Source organism: Giraffa tippelskirchi, chromosome 3 (genome assembly GCF_054371585.1).
Source record: "Giraffa tippelskirchi isolate mGirTip1 chromosome 3, T2T-mGirTip1v1.2.pri, whole genome shotgun sequence".
Lineage (NCBI taxonomy): Eukaryota > Metazoa > Chordata > Mammalia > Artiodactyla > Giraffidae > Giraffa > Giraffa tippelskirchi.
Genome location: NC_137277.1, coordinates 41,293,684 through 41,311,704, shown reverse-complemented (window position 1 = coordinate 41,311,704; position 18,021 = coordinate 41,293,684). Strand labels below are relative to the sequence as shown.

Sequence of the window (18,021 nt, the reverse complement as noted above, 5' to 3'; positions counted from 1 at the left end):
TGAGACAAAATAGAACTAACAGGCCCCAACATAGATTTTATCTCTAAGTTTGATTAAGAAACCGTTTTAAATTGTGGTAAAATATACATAATACAAAATTAACCACTGTAATCATTTTTAAATCAAAATATAGTTGATTTACAGTGTTGTGTTAATTACTGCTGTACAGCAAAGTGATTCAGTTATATGTACATTCTTTTGTATATAGTCTTTCCAGTTACTGTTTATCATAGAATATTGAATATTGTTCTCTGTGCTATATAGTAGGACCTTGTTGTTTATCCATTCTATATACAAAAGCTTACATCTGCCAACTCCAGCCTTTCACTCCACCCCTCCCTCAACCTCCTCCCCCTTGGCAACCAATAGACTGTTTTCTATGTTCATGATTCTGTTTCATAGGTAGGTTCATTTGTGTCATATTTTAGATTCCATATACAAGTGATATGATATGGTATTTGTCTTACTGTTTCTGACTTACTTCATGTAGTATGATAATCTCTAGTTGCACCCATGTTGCTGAAAATGTCATTATTGCATCCTTTTTCATGGCTGAGTAGTATTCCATTGTATATATGTACCACATCTTCTTTATCTATTCATCTGTTGATAGACACTAAGGTTGTTTCCATGTCTTGGTTATTGTGAGTATTGCTGCTATGAACATAGGGGTGCACATATCTTTTTGAATTACAGTCTTGTCTGCATTTTAACCATTTTTAACTGTTTTTCACTTTTTTCATTGCATTTTAACCATTTTTAAGTGTGTAATTCAGTGACATTATGTACATTCAAAATGTTGTGCAACCATCTTCACCACCCATCTCCAGAAATTTTCCATCTTCCCAAATAGAAACTGTGTACCCATTAACAATTCCTCTTTCCTCCCTGTCCTTAGCCCCTGGTAACCACTGTTCTACTTTCTATCTCTATGAACCTGACTACTCTAGGGACCTCCTAGAAGTGGAATCATACAATATTTTTCCTTCCTTTTGTGTCTGGTTTATTTCATTTAGTGTAATATTTTGAAGGTTCATCCACGTTGTGTGTGTTAGTGTATTAGTCGCTCAGTCATGTTTGACTCTTTGCGACCCCATGGACTGTATCCTGCCAGGCTCCTCTGTCCATGGAATTCTCCAAGAATTCCGTGCAAGAATACTGGAATGGGTTGCCATTCCCTTCTCCAGGGGATCTTCCCATACCAGGGATTGAACCCGGGTCTCTTGCATTGCAGGCAGATTCGTTACCATCTAAACCACCATGGAAGCTCTCAAAATGCAGTTAAATCCCAGGCTTTTCCTCCTTTCTATCTGTGATCATTCATCAAAGGCGATGGTGTGGGAAAGCCACATCCATTCTCCAATCCTGCTTCAGGACAATTTGCTCCCCTTTCTAATTCTCACCTCAGCCTCTGAGCTGAGACCCAAAGCACCAGAGACGGTCAGACTGCTGCTCTGTCAGCTGGTGGAATTAACTGCTCATCTTCAGGGAAAGTAGATGCCCCCCTTCCAACTTTGCAGCTATTGAGAATAATGCTGCTATGAACACTGGCGTACAAGTATCTGTTTGGTATTTGTTTGATATCCTTGCTTTCAGTTTTTTTGGGGGAACATATACCTGGGAGAGAAATTGTAGAATCCATGTTGTATGTACCAGAATTTCATTCTTTTTATGACTGAATAATATTCCATTGTATAAATCACATTTCAGCTCTTCATTCATCAGTTGATGGGTATTTGGGTTCTTCGCACTTTGCAGCTACGTGAATAACGCTGATGTGAACACTGGCGTACAAGTATCTGTTTGATACCCTTGCTTTTATTTTTTGGAGGGACATATACCTGGGAGAGAAAACAAGGACAAAACCTTGTTTTGACTTTTGACCACCTGTGCTAACTAGAGAAACACTCCTCAAAGATTAAGGACTGGTTGTGAAAACTCTTGACTATAAGGAAAATCAGGAAGAAAGTTAAAATACAAACAACATAAGACAGCCAAGCACAGTCTATACATAAATGCATCACAACCAAAATGAACTTGAGGCCACTAAATGCCACGTACTTTGACGTCTCCCCCTTTTTCCCCTACAGATGATCCGTGGTTGTGTTTATATCTCAGGTCAGTCTTCATCTCAGGGCTGTCAGGATTTCAAAGGATGCCTGGCACTCCTCCCTTCCCTTCCCCCATAGGAAACACAGATGAGCCTTCAGCTTCTACCTGTTCACAGGTAAATTGGAACCTGAGCTGTGCCTTTTAATATCATGGGATTTTTGGCACTTAGCAAAGATGCCCTGTGGTGACACTAATGTATCGCTTGCTGTGATACTGTGAACTCTGAAAAAGGCTGGCAAGCTTAGTAATTTGCTGATTGTGTTCTGACCTCCTCTGAGAGAGCTTCTGGGCAGGGACATCCTAAATAGCATTAAAAATGAGCCAAAGCATCACCAGATTCATGAAATAAGCACTCTGCCCTGCTCACTTCTCTGGCATCCGTTTTTACTCATCCTGAACAGTGGGTGAGTGGCTGTGGTCAAGGCTGCTTCCTCTGCTCAAAACATTTCAAAACGCTCCTACAAGGACTTCCCTGATGATCCAACCGTTAAGACTTTGCCTTCCAATGAAGGAGAAGTGGTTCAATCCCTGGTCGGAGAGCTAAGATCCCACATTCAGAAGCAATATGGTAACACGTTCAATAAAGACTTCTAAAATGGTCCATATCAGGACTACCCTGGTGGTCCAGTGGCTAAGACTCAGTGCTCCCAATGCAGGGTCCTGGGTTCAATCCCTGGTCAGGGAACTAGATCCCATCAGTTCAGTTCAGTCGCTCAGTTGTGTCCGACTCTTTGTGACCCCATGAATCGCAGCACGCCAGGCCTCCCTGTCCTTCACCAACTCCCGGAGTTTACCCAAACCCATGTCCATCGAGTCGGTGATGCCATCTAACCATCTCATCCTCTGTCGTCCCCTTCTCCTCTTGCCCCCAATCCTTCCCAGCATTAGGGTTTTTTCCAATGAGTCAACTCTTCACATGAGGTGGCCAAAGTATTGGAGTTTCAGCTTCAACATCAGTCCTTCCAATGAACACCCAGGACTGATCTCCTTTAGGATGGACTGGTTGGATCTCCTTGCAGTCCAAGGGACTCTCAAGAGTCTTCTCCAACACCACAGTTCAAAAGCATCAATTCTGCAGTGCTCAGCTTTCTTCACCGTCCAACTCTCACATCCATACATGACCACTGGAAAAACCATAGTCTTGACTAGACAGACCTTTGTTGGCAAAGTAATGTCTCTGCTTTTAAATATGCTATCTAGGTTGGTCATAACCTTCCTTCTAAGGAGTAAGCGTCTTTTAATTTCATGGCTGCAATCACCATCAGCAGTGATTTTGGAGCCCAAAAAAATAAAGTCTGACAGTGTTTCCACTGTTTCCCCATCTATTTCCCATGAAGTGATGGGACCAGATGCCATGATCTTAGTTTTCTGAACGTTGAGCTTTAAACCAACTTTTTCACTCTCCTCTTTCACTTTCATCAAGAAGCTCTTTAGTTCTTCTTCACTTTCTGCCATAAGGGTGGTGTCATCTGCATATCTGAGGTTATTGATATTTCTCCCAGCAATCTTGATTCCAGCTTGTGTTTCTTCCAGCCCAGCGTTTCTCATGATGTACTCTGCATATAAGTTAAATAAGCAGGGTGACAATATACAGCCTTGATGTACTCCTTTCCCTATTTGGAACCAGTCTGTTGTTCCATGTCCCATTCTAACTGTTGCTTCCTGACCTGCATACAGGTTTCTCAAGAGACAGGTCAGATGGTCTGGTATTCCCATCTCTTTCAGAATTTTCCACAGTTTATTGTGATCCAAAATAGGCCATTTAGTTGTGATCCCATAGGCCACAACTAAAAATCTCGCATGTAGCAATGAAAAGTCGAACATCCCATGAGCCACAATTAATACCCGACACGGCCAAATAAATAAATAGAAATAAATATATTTTTCAAATGCTCCACATCAAAACAAACCTCCTAGAGTGGGTCACTTGAAAAGTCCAACACTCAGCCACTAAGAAGTGTCCATTAGGAACACAGCCACCACACATTCACCCTGTGTGCAATTGGCACTGTGGCTTGTCGCCAGAAAGATGGCAGAAGAGGCTCACCCTTGTCTCCAAGAAGACAAGGGAGGGATCTTGATGGAAAAATAGCTTGCTCTGCCTTGAGGAGGAGAAAGAGTGAAGCAGTGAACCATTGGAAATGGGAGAGCCCTTAGAGGACCCTTAGTTTAACCCAGAGCCTTTTTGTTGCCAGCCCTCTTCTGTCAATACCACCCTAATTTCTCAAGGGGGATTAACCCCTCCCTGGTTCTCAATCATGTGGTTTAAATACAACTAAGCCCACCTCTCAGTTCCAGGGATGGATCCTGATTTAGCTTAAGACAGAGTGTCCTGACCCCTGGATTCAGTGATTTGTTTAAAATGGGTAGTTAACTCAAGCCAATAAGATGCAAGAAAATGTTTGCTGGGGTTTCAAGGAAGGAAGAACACCTTTTTGTGTCGTGGGGGGAAGTATGCAAATAAAGAAGGATTAGCCTCAGGAGTGCCTGGCAGCCATTTTGCTACCATGAGGGAGAGCATGCCTAAGATTAAAACTGAGGATGTTGAGAAACCAGCAGAGAGAAGTTGGATTCTGGGCACATTGTTTGAACCTATATCAAATCCCACCTGAAGTTAGTCCCATTTCCGAACTGTTCGGTTACATAAAATTTTGTTCAGTTAAATGACTTTATTTTTTAAGCCAATTTGGGTTGGAATTTCTGTTATTTGCAACATAAAGTTGTCCAGCTAATTCAAGCCTCCATAATCAATGCTACGAGAAATACAGATCTTCCAGTGAGATAAAATTGTTAGCTGTCTCGTGTTACTGGATGTTCAGCAGAGGTTAAGGATGGGAGAATGGAAAGCGTGTGAAGAGGAAGTTTGGTGTCTGCCCCAAGGAAGTGAGAGTTCCTACTGAAGACTCCTTATTCGGGGGTAGGGGGAGGAGCTGCTATGCCCCAGGTGACAGCAATAGGGCCATTCTTTTATAAATTCAAGAAAGAAGACGGTTTGTCTCAATCTGATTTCCCCCTATTATTCTCATTTCCTCTATAAAATGAGGATGTTGGATTTTGTGATCTCCAGCATTCTACGCATCTTTGTTTCTGTAGAAAGAGCACAGGCCTCAGAACCTCACATACGTCACATATCATATCAGATACTGCTAACAGCTGAGCAACATCAGTCAAGTTATTTAACCTCTCTAAGCCTCAGTTTCCTCAGCTACAAAATACGGACCTTGATTATACCTTCTACACAGTGATTTTTGTGACAACCAAATGAAATACAATGTGTGGCCCTTCCCTGGCAGTCCAGTGGTGGTTGGGACTTCATGCTTCCAACGCAGGGGGTACAGTCTCCATCTTTGATTGAGGAACTAAGATCCCACATGCCATGTGTCAAGGCCAAAAAGTAAAAAAAAAAAAAAATTACCATGTATGAAGGTGCAAGTATATTGCCTAATGTGTGGTAAATACCCTATAAATACTCAGTTCCCTCCACCCTATCCCACTCCGCTTCTCTGTATGTGTAAAACACTTACAGAGGATGGGCAACCTCTGGCCACCAGCCCATGTCTGGCTTCTGCTTTTGTAAATAAAGCTTTATTGGAACACAACTGTGCTCATTCATTTACCCGTTATCTATGGCTGCTTTCTAGCCCTAAGCAAAGGGTTGATTAGTCAGAACAGAGACTGTATGACCCACAACACCTAAAATATTTACTGTCTGGCTTCTTACAGAATAAACTTCCTGATGCAGAACATAAGGCCTGATCTAGTTTAAGGAACCTGACCTATTTTCTCAGCAGGGAGGAGAACTATTGGGAAGGTATAAAGAAATTTCTTGATGCTCCTTGAATCTTTCACGCTGACTCTGGGGACCTGCAAGGGTGGTGGCCAGTCTCAAAGGAGAATAACCTATGGCAGGAAAACATCACCCAGGGACATAGTCAAACATGATCTAGGATTCAACCCTTCCCCGGCAATTGAGGAAAGGGGCCCAAAAGGAAGTTTGTCTCTCTAGATAACACACACAGGCACACCCACACACCCACAGACCCCACCCCACCCCTCAAGGAAGTGACCAGAGATTTTAAGTACCAACACAAAATAGTAAATATTACAGTAGGTCTTAGGCACTGTTGTGGTGAGAAGATAAGACTTTCTCCGCATCTTCTGTGGGCGTAGCATGTGGAAGAGATTATCTATGTCAGGGTCATGTGCATTGGTTATGATCACAGGATGCTTGGGTAGCCACAGCACTGACCGTTTGGAATTGAGCTTAATGGTCCACACAGGTCACCTGACCCACAGTCCACCGCAACCTTTGGTTTCCTCTGCATTTGTAACTATCTGAGAAAGCGACCCACCCCACGGATCCATCTGTTGCTCTTATAGATGGTACGAGTTGATTGTATGCAGTTTACACCCCTCTAAGCTGCATGGTCATCCCCATAGAAGATACCATCAGGGGTAACTCAGCTTTTCCTCCTACAGATAACAGGAGGCACACATGCTGTGAAACAATGTATTGTTTTTCTTTCCCTTTTAAAAACTGAAATATAACTGACATGCAATGTTTTGGTAGTTTCAGGTGGTGATGTGTTTCTTAGCAAGACACATCTTGTTGGCTGAGGCCAGGGGCCTCCGTTCTGTGCCCTGACTAATGAAATACCTCAAGGCACTTTATTGGGTTTGTTTTGGGTGGGTTTTCATTTTGTTTCGTATTTTAGCCTTTGCTCTGCGAGAGAAGCTCACCTCCGTGTATTCTTGTGTGTTCAAGGTTGGAGATCACCCTCCAGCCCCATCACCCCCACCTCCTGGAGAAACAGCTTTGATTATCTTGCTCTTTCTCCTTCGCTCTTTTCCTTTCTTCCTGTGTTAGAAACATAGAAACTGTCTGTCCACCTGATGGCAAGTCTCACCTTCTGGTGGTGATCATACAGCCTGCTCTGTCCTGACCTCAGCACTTCCGGGATCTGGAGGGGGGTGGGGGTGGGGGTGGTGGGGGTGGGGGTGGGGTGGGGGGGGTGGGGGTGGGGGTGGGGGTGGGGGTGGGGGGCTATGTTAACTCTTTAGCTGCCCTTTGGTGCTTCCTGTACTCAGGAGCCAGTGAACTGCTTAGGTGTTGGTCCTCTGCCAGTGAGGAGAGAGAGGCTTGCTGGCATGGACTGGAACCACCCACCACCAGTCCTGAGCCAGGAACTAAGGTGGGAGCAAATATTTCTAAACTAGGAACTCTCAGTGTGTGAAGAAGGAAGGGGTTGACAAACCTTGCCTTCAAACCTGGAAGAGATTTCAAGTAATTTCCTCCAACTTCTGCATTTTACGGATGGGGGAACCAAGGGCTAGAGGAGGGGCGCAGTGATTTCCCGAGACAACCAGATGGTTCTCAGCAGTGTTGCAAATCAGGTCCCAGGTTCTTCTTTCTGCATCAGATGGTAAAACATATCAGCTGCCTCCAGTGAGGGTGGGCATTTGGTCTGACTTTTTTCAGAACGTGGTCTTTCTCATGAAAGATATGTGGGCATAGGGCCATGACTGATGTCTCTCCTCCTGTTTCCATCACAGAAAGTCAAAACCTCTAGGGTAGTGATTTCCAAAGTGTGGGGCTCACACCACAGGTGGAAAGTACAGGAGACAATTTGGGTGGTAGCCACTTTTTAAATTTTAAGAGTAATGTGTTTATGTTCATGTGTGTTAGGGAAGTATATAAATAGACACCAAATCTATTCATGTTCATTATATTTGTATATGACTACTGGAGTGGGGGCTCAGAAACAAAATGTATTCAGTCAATAATAGCATGAGTGATTTGTTAAATGGAAAAAAAACATACTATATAAGCAAGTGGCTGAAATTCTGGAAATGCTGTCGTGGAGAATACCAACAATTGGGAAGAGATTTAAACCAGGGATTTACTGGTGATGAAAAAAACACATGCTCAGCCTCATTAACCACCAGAGAAATGCAGAATAAAACTAAAATGAGATACAATTTTTCTCCTTTCAGTTTGGTAAAGATCATAAATTTTGGGGACTTCCCTAGCGGGCCAGTGGTTCCGAGTCTGCACTTCCACTCCAGGGGATGTGGGTTTCGTTCCTGATCTGGGAACTAAGATCCTGCAAGCCACCTGGTGTGCCCCTCCAAAAAAGATTAGAAAGTTTGTTCTCACTTCAGCAGCTGCTGCTGCTGCTGCTAAGTTGCTTCAGTCGTGTCCAACTCTGTGCGACCCCATAGACGGCAGCCTACCAGGCTCCCCCGTCCCTGGGATTCTCCAGGCAAGAACACTGGAGTGGGTTGCCATTTCCTTCTCCAATGCAGCACATATACTAAATTTATAATGACACAGAGAGGATCGGCATGGTCCCTGGGCACAGATGACATGCAAATTAATGACAAATCCCATGGGTTGTTGTATGAATAATCAAATTAGTATTATTGAGAACAGGGGCTCTTTATTGAGGAGGGAAAAGGAGAAAGAGAAAGTGAGATCATTGAGGGTAAGTAAAAATTCTGTCATCCTGAACATTAACTTCAAAGCTCACTATAAACTCATGACATAGTTTAAATATGTATTGAAAAGACCTATAAATAATGACCTGTCCAAAGCAATAAACACCTCTACTACCTTGACTGAAGTCTTCAAATGCCATCTCCCGCTAAGAAGAACCAGAGCTCTTTGGAGAAACAGCTGATTTTATGTCTGGGACAGGGAATATATCAGATAAGCCTGAAACATCTTGTCAAACAAGAAATCAACAAAACTACCAAAGACTACTGGGATGCTGTCAAAAGGCCTCAGAAGTTAACTTGAAGAATCTCCCCCTGGCCAAAGATGGGATGATTTGAACGTCAAGAAGGATAATAACTGCAGTAGGCTTATAGACTGTAATATGGAGTGTTTTGAACCCTGATTCAAACTGCCAATAAAATTATGAGATAATAAGGAAATTTAAGACTGATATTTGATGATATTAAGAAAATTATTTTATTGAAATATAGTTGATTTATAATGTTTTTTAAATTTTTTAATTAAAATTTTAATTTCTGCTGTACAGCAAAGTGGTTCAGGTATATATGTATATACATTCTTTTTCATGCTTTTCCATTATGGTTTATCACAGGTTGTTTGATATAGTTCCCTGTGCTATATAGTAGGGCTTTGCTATTTATCCATTCTATATATAATAGTTTGCATCTGCTAATCCCAAACTCCCAATCCACCCCTTCCCCACCTGCTCTCCCCCTGGACAACCACAAGTCTATTCTCTATGTCTGTGAGTCTATGAGTGATCACACATGGTATTTGTTTTTCTCTTTCTGACTTGCTTCGCTTAGTGTGATAATTCCTAGTTATAGCCACGTTACTGCATTATTTCATTCTTTTACATGGCTGAGTAGTATTCCATCATTTGTACCACATCTTCTTTATCCATTCATCTAATATGGACTCATTGTTAATTTATTGAGTTGTCATCTAGGGATTATGATTATTTTTGTTACGATTCCTATAATATAAATACATACTGAATTATTTACAGATGAAATGTTTTATGTCATGGGATTTCCTTCAAAATACTCCAGTGGTGGTAGGGAAGAGGATGGAAGTTTAGATGAAATAAGATTGGCCATGAGTTCAAACTGGGTGATGGGCAATAAGAAATCCTTATAATCATCTGCTTTTTGTATAAGAAATTTTCCACAACAAAATTTTTTCTAGAAGTTGAAACATCCAATTTTAGTAAGGGTCTAGTGAAATGGTCTCTTTCATACACTACTGATGTGAGCACAAATTGGTACAGGATTTTGAAGGACAATTTAGCAGTGTCTATCCAAATGTCCAGGGAACATGCACTCTGACTCAGGAATTCCACTTTGGAGGATGTAACCTAAAGAAATACTCAACAAGGATGTTTCCTGTGCCATTGTTAGTGATTGGAAGAAAATGGCAAATAATCACAACAGCCATCAATAGTGGATATTTCAATAAACTCAATAAACTACTGTTAGCATTTGCAGGAGTAGGCAAACACCTGCAATGTCTGTCAATAGGATATGTTTAAATGATGATATATCTATACAATGGATTGCCATGAAGCTATTAAAAATAATGAGGAAGGTCCATACCTGTGGTAAAATAAAAAAAATAAATATTTATTTTTTGTCTGTGGCTCAGAGTTCCTAAAACCCTTGGAATTTACTGTCTATTGTAAGTTAGTGAGATGACTCCAGATTGGGGACTAGAAAACTTCAGGATGGGGACCAGTGGCCAAACAAACCAACCACAAGATTAGAGGCTTAGAATGTCCAGCACCTCCCCTCCCCTACTAGGGAGGAGAGAGGACCTGAAGGTTGAGTTTCATCACCAATGACCAGTGATTTAAACTATCATGCCTACATAATGAAACTTCCATAAAAACCCCTAAACAGCACAATTCAGAGAGCTTCTGAGTTGGCAAGCAGATCCATAGTCCAGGAGGGTGTGAGTCCCAACCCTATGGGGGTAGAGGCTGCTGCACTAAGGACTTTCCAGATCTCTCCTTATGTACCTATTCACCTCACTGTTCATTTGTAGCCTTTGTAATAGTACATATAATGTTTTTTTGAGTTCTGTGGGTCATTTCAGCAAATTATCAAATCTGGGGTGGGGCATGGGGTTTGCCAGATTTGTAATTCACTGGGCAGAAATGTAGGTAGCTTGGGCACCCCATTTGTAGTTGGTGAGAATGTGGTGATACAGCAACATTTCTGTGCTGCTGGTAGGAATGTAAAATGGTGCAGACACTATGTAAAGCAGTATAGAGATTCCTCAAAATGTTAAAAATAGAAATATTATATGATCCAGCAATTCCACTTCTGGATATATATTGAGAAGAATTGAAAGCAGGATCTCAAGAGATATTTGCACACCCATGTTCACTGAAACATTATTCACAATAACTGAAAGGTCAAAGCCCAAATGTCCACCAATAGATGAATGAATAAAGAAAATGTGGTATGTACATACAATGGAATATTATTTAGTCTTAAAAACAGAAATCCTGTCACATGCTACCACATGGATAAACTGTGAAGATGTTATGGTGAATGAAATAAATCATTCACCGAATGGCAAATACTGTATGGTTTCACTTATATGAGATATCTAGAGTAGTCAAAATTATGGGAACAGAAAATAGAATGGTGGTTGCGAGGGCTAGGGGAAGGGGAAATGGAGAGTTGTTCTTCTGTGGATATAGAGTTTCGATTTTGCAAGCTAAAAAGTTCTAGAGATCTGTTACACAACAATGTGAATATAGTTAACATTATTGAAGTGTACACTTAAAAATGGTAATGAAAGTAATGTTATGTTTTTTTAATTACAATTGTTAAAAATAATAAAACACTTAAGAAAAATTTAATCAAAGAGGTATAAGATTTATACATTAAAAACTATTAAACATCACTGAAAGAAATTAATTAAGATCTACCCCATGGTCACAACCCACCTGCCAGTGCAGGAGACATAAGAGATGTGGGTTCAGCCCTTGGGTTTGGAAGCTCCTCTGGAGGAGGGCATGGCAACCCTCTCCAGTATTCTTGCCTGGAGAATCTCATGGACAGAGGAGCCTGGTGGGCTACAGTCCATAGGATTGTCAAGAGGCAGACATGACTGAACTTAGCATGCACACATTCCATGGTCACAAATTGGAAGACTTAATATTGATGGGAAGGTAGTACACCCCAAATTGATCTACAGATTCAGTACAATCCCTATTGAAAGCTCTGATTTTCTTTTGCAGAATGACAAACTGATCCTGAAATTCATATGAAAATACAAAAGGCTCAGAATAGACAAAACAATCTCGAAAAAGAAGAAAAAAGTTGGAGGACTCACACTTTTTGATTACAAAACTTAGTACAAAGTTACTGTAATCAAAACAGTGTGGTAATAGTGCAAAGATAAACGGTGTAGATAAATGCAATAAAATTGTGAGTCCAGAAATAAACCCATATGTTTATGGTCAATTGATTTTCTATTTTTCTTGATGTATAGTTGTCTTAAAATACTATATTAGTTTTAAGTGTACAACATAGTGATTCGATAATTTTAGATTATACTTCATATTGGTTTTGGTGGTTTAGTCACTAAGTTGTGTCTGACTCTTGCAACCCCATGGACTATAGCCTGCCAGGTTCCTCTGTCCATGGGACTTTACAGGCAAGAATGCTGGAGTGGGTTGTCATTTCCTTCTCCAGAGGATCTTCCTGACCCAGGGATCGAACTCAGATCTCCTGCATTGCAAGCAGAATCTTTACCTACTAGGGAAGCCCTGGTAGCTTCATATTAAGTTATAAAATACTATAAAATACTTCATATTAAGTTATTATAAAATATTAGTTCTATTCCATGTGCTGTAAATTATATTCTTGTAACTTCTTTGTTTTATATCAAGTAGTTTGTACCTCTTTATCCCCTTTACCTGTCTTGCCCCCCCTCCTACCCCTCTTCCTCCTGAACCCCCAGTAACCACTAGTTTGTTTTCTGCATCTCTGAGTCTGTTTTTGTTTTGTTACAATCTTTTGTTTTATATTTTATTAATTAAGTTAAAAAATTTTTTGGCCTCACTGTGTGGCATGTGGGATCTTAGTTTCCTGACTAGGGATCAAACCTGCACGCTCTGCACTGGAAGGTGAAGTCTTAACCATTGAACTGCCGGGAAGTTCCATAATCAGGAGATTATTCCAGGAAGCAGGAGTGAGGGAGAGGGAGACAGACAAGAATGGAAATCCAATAGAGAGCCCTTTATGGATTGGTTACCACTGTGAACCAACTGTCATTCCTCCTGAAGATCCCTGAGCAACGATGCAGAGTATATGCCCCAGACAGGCTCTCCAAAGACAGGAGCCTGCGGCATTTTTTAACCAGTTCCCATTTCCACCACGGAAAAGGCAATGGCAACCCACTCCAGTACTCTTGCCTGGAAAATCCCATGGACGGAGGAGCCTGGTGGGCTGCCATCTATGGGGTTGCACAGAGTCGGACATGACTGAAGCAACTTAGCAGCAGCAGCAGCATTTCCACCAGCCATGGATGCCCCAGGGATAACTTGCCCCCTTGGAAGCTTCCATCTGGGGTGCTTGAGAAACACCCTAGGGCATAAAAGTGGAGAGTAGTAGGGGTGGGTGTTTGTGGTGAGACCCCAACAGCCATGGGAACTATCTGCTGCACCTGCTGCAGAAATCCACGATGGGCCAAAGGGAGGTGGCACAGAACACAGAAGGCATCTTCTTAGAGGGTTACTCTGATTGGGGACCTGAATAGGTGCAGCAAGCAGAAGAAATTCAAGAAATGTGATTGGACAAGTAAGCTGGGGTCAGAGGATCCATTGTGAAGAATCTGATATGCCAGGTTACAAAGTTTAAACTTGATTTGCCAGTCTCTGGAAGTTAATGGTGCTCAACAAATATTTATTGAATGAATGACTGCTAATGACAGATGCACCTGGGCCAAACCTTTGCAAAGCTACTGAGATTTAGAATCTAGAAAATTAGCTGTATGACCTCTAACCTCTTAATCTTCCATTTCTCTCTCTCACTACCTTGACAATAACACCTTCTTCACAGGGTTGTGGTGAGAAATTAGATGCAATCAAAGCCATATGGCCACTAGAAATGTGGACTCAATAAATGTCAGCCACTCTACCCTTGCCCCCATGATGACCCAAAGCCCAGTAATAAAGCTGAACTATCTACCGGCTAGAGACAATGAAGTTTGCTCCTGGGATCTGTTTACAGAAGATGAATGTTGGCATTTCTGGCTATATAGGTCCTTGTGGAAAAAAATTAGTGGTATTGATAACTACTTCCTTGGACCAAAAGGGAATCCAAATGCTGCTTTAATTAAAGGACAGAGTTGAAACTATCCTCCCAGGGAAATTACAAATTCAGAAATTGATGCTTATAGGAACTTATAGGGTTTTTTCCTTTGTATTTAAATATGGTAACATCCTCCAATCAATATGCTGTTGACTGGGGTTATCTGTCTCTGCTGTGTTGCATTTCTCCCCCATTCTGAAAGCTTTTTTTTTTTTGGCTGCACCATGCAGCATGCAGGATCTTAGTTCCCCGACCAGGGATGGAACCCACACCCTCTGGAGTGGAAGCTCAGAGTCTTAACTACTGAACTGCCAGGCAAGTTCCACCATTCTGAAATCTTGTTGTTGTTGTACAGTTGCTCACTCGTGTCCGACTCTTTGCGACCCCATGGACTGCAGCACACTAGGCTTATCTGTCCTTCACCATCTCCCAGAGTCTGCTCAAACTCATGTTTAATAAGTCAGCAGTGCCATCCAACCATCTCATCCTCTGTTGCCCCCTTCTCCTCTTGCCCTAAATCTTTCCCAGCATCAGGGTCTTTTCCAGTGAGTCGGCTCTCGGCATCAGGTGGCCAAATTATTGGAGCTTCAGCTTCAGCATCAGTCCTTCCAATGAATATTCAGGGCTGATTTCCTTTAGGATCGACTGGTTTGATCTCCTTGCTGTACAAGGGACTCTCAAGAGTCTTCTCCAGCACCACAGTTCAAAAGGATCAGTTCTTCAGCGCTCAGCCTTCTTTATGGTCCAACTCTCACATCCATACATGGCTACTGGAAAAACCATAGCTTTGACTAGACGGACCTTTGTTGACAAAGTGATGTCTCTGCTTTTTAATACACTGTCTAGATCTGTTATAGCTTTCCTTTCAAGGAGCAAGCATCTTTTTAAATTTCTTGGCTACAGTCACCAGTGGCAGTAATTTTGGAGCTCAAGATAATGAAGTCTGTCACTGTTTCCATTTTTTTCCCCATCTATTTGCCATGAAGTGATTGGATTGGATGCCATGATCTTAACAGAGGCCAAGATGCTTGTGAACTCTACTTGATGGAAAATCCCTGCACTGGCTGGCTGTAGACATTGAAAGCGCTTCAGTCCCTCCCAGTGGACAAAGATAGTGGTGGCCTCCAAGAAGGCAGGGACAGTGTCTTCAAAATATGAAACAAAGGTGGGAGAAAAGCAGCAGCTTGAGGGACTAGGTGAAGGACTGAGAAATCACAGGAGCTGGACACTCAACTCATGTATTTGAAAACATATCCATTTCCCCATAGCAATCGGTCACAAAGACAAACAGTAATGAGTCATACCAGTGACACACCAAATTAAAAAAAGAAGAAAGAAAGAAAAAGGAAGAAGGGATGTTGGAAAACTGAGTAAACACAGACTTTGTTCAGGAAGGAAATGCCCGAGTTGAGAAGTCTCAGTGGGAAGCACATTAGCTCCCAGCCTGGAGTGATTCACAATTGGAGTAGGAATTGCAAGGTGAGAATCCAGTCATCTGCCTGTTCATTCATTCATTCATTTCATTCAACAATTATCAGCTATCTCTCAATCACTCTCTGCAAGAAGCAGCAAGAATACACACGTGGAAAAGACACAATCCCTGACCTTGAGAGCAGCTGTGAAAGAAAGGGAAAGGAAGTTGTCACTGATAATTGCCATAAAGTGGAACAAGGGCAAAGATAAAGATTTGGACAAGATGAAGTGTGACACAAAGAGGAGGGAGAGGGACCAGAAAAGGTTTCTTAGAGATAGAGCCGTATCTTAAAGGAGAGTTGGAGTCCCCCAGGCAGTAGGCAGTTGTGCCTGTGTGGAGGGACAGGAGTTCTAAGGAAGAGGAAAGCGGTACATTTAAGAAAAAGATGTCTTTGGAACTTCCCTGGTGGTCCAGTGCCTTCCAGTGCAGGGGCCCCGAGGTTCTATCCCTATTTGGGACCCTAAGATCCCACATGCAGCAGGGCAACTGAGACCGAGCGCCACAAGTAGAGAGAAGTCCATGTGCTGCAAGTAAAGATCCCACGTGCTGCAACTAAGACCTCACACAGCCAAAAATAAAGTAAATAAATAAATTTTTTTTTTTTAAATAAGAACAAGATGTCTTTGGGGACAGCATGGAGTTGATAAAGCTAAAGCCTACAAGGAAGGCAGAGAGGTGGGTAGAGACCAAACATGGGAGGATCTCCTTTGTGAGAGAGGAGTCTGGACTCCATCCTGGAGGTGTGAGGAGCCATGGGGTGGGGGTGGGGGGTGGGGAAGGGTTTGAATGGAAGAGTGACACCATCTCATTTGTGGTTGCATGGCTGCTCATTTGCTTCGGTCATGTCCGACTCTTGTGACCCCATGGACTGTAGCCCACCAGGCTCATCTGTCCATGGGATTCTCCAAGCAAGAATATTGGACTAGATTGCCATGCCCTCCTCCAGGGGATCTTGCCCATCCAGGGATCGAACCCGGGTCTCCTGCTTTGCAGGCGGATTCTTTACTGCTGAGCCACCAGGGAAGCCCCATCTGTGGTTAAGAAACATCTTTCTGCTATCTTCCCATTAACCACCCTTGAGGGACAGCCTGAAAGGGATTGAAAGGTGAGAGAAGGATGGTCTGTTCAGATGGTTTAGATGAGCAGCCAGTGGTGAGAACTTGGGGAGGAGGGGTCACTGAGTTTAACTCCAGTCCCCAAAGGGCACTGTGGCCAGGAAGAATTCCTAGCTGCCAAGTCACTTAAGCCTCTTACAGGATCAAATTCCTCATCCTTAACATGAAGAAAATGTGAGTCACCAACAAGGTCCTCCCTTGCAGAGAGCATGAGACGGTTGATCAGGCCCTCTCTCAGCAGACAGTGGGACCTCACCAAGGACCCTGGAGAAGGGGTGCAGCCAGGTGTGAAGAGGTGTTGAGGCGGGAGCCCTCCCTCCACCCCACTGCCAGTGTCAGCCCAGTCCCTAGTCCCCAGCTCCTTTCTTTTCCTCTTTAGAGGAACTGTTGAGGCCACAAAGAGGAAGCAAAGTGGAGGGTCCTCTTAGATGCCCAGGTCGGCATCTAAGTCCCCTACCAGCCCTGGTTTGATTCAGTCACAAGAAGTCACAGGGGCCTCTAAGCAGAGCCACTTGGAGCTGTCACCCTGGCCCTTGTTCCCCTGAAAAGCTCTAGTGAGCAGTGGAGAGAAAGCTTTAATGGGTCTCACACACACACACACACACACACACACAGAGTCTCATCCCCAGTTTTGGATTAAGGAGCTCGGTGATTTTGGACATGTTAATTGTGTGTGTGTGTTTAGTTGCTCAGTCGTGTCCGACTCCTTGCGACCCCATGGACTGTAGCCCACCAGACTCTTCTGTCCATGGGGATTCTCCAGGCAAGAAAGCTGGAGTGGGTTGCCATGCCCTCCTCCAGGGGATCTTCCCAACCCAGGGATCGAACCCAAGTCTCCCTCATTGCAGGCGTATTCTTTACCGTCTGAGACACCAGAGAAGCCCGAGTTAGTTCCACGCGCTCAATAAATCCCAGGGGGGACAACCCCGCCGGTTCGCCGATGGCTCCCTTGGACACCTGCCCTCGCCGCGCGGGGACATCGTCTTTCCCACACCTTTTCCTTCTCGTTCCCAGGCGCCGCCCCGACCCCCCGGACAGGCGAGACTGCGGAGGGCCGGGCGGCAGGAGGTTGGCTGCGGCCCAGGGCGCCCCCGCGCGCTCCCTCCCAGTCGCTCTCGCCTCCCCGGCCGCGCGGCCCCGCGCTCGGGAGCGGGGAGCCCGTGCGGTCTGCGCCGGCGGCGGCGGGAGCTGCGCAGCTGGACTGGCCGGGAAGGTGCGAGTCGGGCCCACGGCGGCCGCCTCCGGGGTGGGCTGCTCAGCAGGCCCTCCCGGCCGGGTGCTCTCGCAGCCTCCCAGCTGCCAGCGCGGACCAGAGGCGCCCGCGAGGCTCCACCCCCGCCGCGGCTCTCCAGACGTCGGAGCCCGGGGGCCGCCGACACTGAGCCCTGGCCACAGACCGCGGACTCCTCGCGTCCTGCCCCCGGGGGCGGACCCAGGGCCCCGGGGCCCCCGCCTCCGCCGCCGCCGGTGGCCGCT

General features: G+C 44.0%; 1 non-coding gene across 1 annotated transcript; it reads left to right on the top strand.

The window, feature by feature from the left end:
* The first annotated feature begins 8,404 nt into the window (after positions 1-8,404).
* LOC145543934 (U6 spliceosomal RNA) lies at positions 8,405-8,509 on the top strand. The gene has a single exon (XR_014081173.1). It is a non-coding gene; the product is annotated as a U6 spliceosomal RNA (small nuclear RNA).
* Positions 8,510-18,021: the final 9,512 nt, after the last annotated feature.